The sequence below is a fragment of the Saccostrea echinata genome, unplaced genomic scaffold, assembly GCF_033153115.1.
Source record: "Saccostrea echinata isolate AGI-Se365-2 ecotype Australia unplaced genomic scaffold, CSIRO_AGI_Sech_v1 ptg000002l, whole genome shotgun sequence".
In the NCBI taxonomy this organism is placed as follows: domain Eukaryota; kingdom Metazoa; phylum Mollusca; class Bivalvia; order Ostreida; family Ostreidae; genus Saccostrea; species Saccostrea echinata.
In genome coordinates, this window is record NW_026889751.1 from 9,516,971 (window position 1) to 9,518,428 (window position 1,458).

The window sequence follows — 1,458 nt, forward strand, 5'->3', positions numbered from 1 at the left end:
CATTAAAATTATTTTGGGGAAGGCTTTTTTAAAGTAATCTGAATGTAAATTTCTTAATTGTTTAGAAGCTACTAAAAATGAATGTATAGTTGGTTTTTAAGTAATAATTCACTCAGTATTTTTGGAAGTCATTTTTAAATTTATTTCCTCACTTTTTTTTTTTTTTTTTTAAATTTTTGTCCATTCTTAATAATGTTACTGTTCAGCTTCTAAACCGTAAAAAAAGTTCTTACATATTTTCAATATTGATGATCATTTTAAGGCAAAAATTTCGAAATTTCATAGCTTAAAATAAATATTTTTCATTAGAATACAAGCGAATGATGATTCCAAGCTGTTTGACTTTTGCTTCAAATGCTGTTTGTTTGTTTGTTTATTTATTCCTTAAGCCATATGGCTTATCAGATTACATAATCAGAATACAACATTACAAATACAGGATGTATAGCACGGAAGAAATATACATATATAAAATATCTACATATACTTGTTTTAACATACGATTGTTTGTATACAATATTTCCAACCAAACATTAAAAAGAAAAATCCTTAGTTTAAAGATTTAAATCTCTAAGTGCTTCTGCTTTTTGGAGGAATTTCCCTATATTACTTAGTTCACTCACATTTTCAGTTGATAAAAATTGTAAAAGTTTATACATACTAGGTCTATACCAATAATACTTTTTAATATACAATTTCCTGTACTCATGATAAAGTGAGCATTTTAATATAAAATGGTACTCATCTTCAACCTCCATTTGACAACAAAAACATAATCTATTCTCCCTAGGAATATTAGTAAATCTTCCCTTCTCAATCATTAATAAATGTGCACTTAGTCTATATTTTGTAATCAATTGAATATACTTGGTTGGAATAGGTTTCATTAAGTAGGATTGCATGCACAGCTTATTTGTTAAATATCTATACACAGAACACTTTGATGACGAAGGAAAAAAAGCCTCACATTTTTGTTGGAAACAGTCATTAATCTTTGTTTAAAAATTTTTAAAAATATATTTTTGTTTGTAATATTTTGACAATACCAAACTTCTCCAAACCCTAATGAAAATAATAAATATTTTACATTAAGTATAATCAATTATATTTTGTACAAGAACTTGTCTCAATTCTTTCAAGTATATCTTGGTAAATACTTTTCAATATACAATTTTCTGACTCCAATAATTTTAACCAAAACTTTATAATACGAATTTTCCTTTGAATAAAAAGAGGTAAGCGACCAAGTTCATTATAGATCATCGATGACGAGGTATTTTTTCTCACTTTCAACATAATTTTGAGATATTCTAAATGTATTTTCTCTATAGCATCACCTTTGTGGAATCCCCATATTTCACTTGCATAATTCAATATACTACTTACATAAGTATCAAACAAAGATAAACAAGTAACAAAGTTAAAATGCACATTTTTCATAGACTTCAAAAGTTTAAA

At 25.7% G+C, this 1,458-nt stretch overlaps 1 long non-coding RNA gene across 1 annotated transcript; it reads right to left on the bottom strand.

Moving 5' to 3' along the window:
* Positions 1 to 357: 357 nt before the first annotated feature.
* Positions 358 to 1,086, bottom strand: LOC133200123 (uncharacterized). The gene is made up of 2 exons (XR_009722890.1): positions 673 to 1,086; positions 358 to 583 (listed from the first exon to the last, which is right to left on the bottom strand). It is a non-coding gene; the product is annotated as an uncharacterized LOC133200123 (long non-coding RNA).
* Between the last annotated feature and the right edge of the window lie 372 nt (positions 1,087 to 1,458).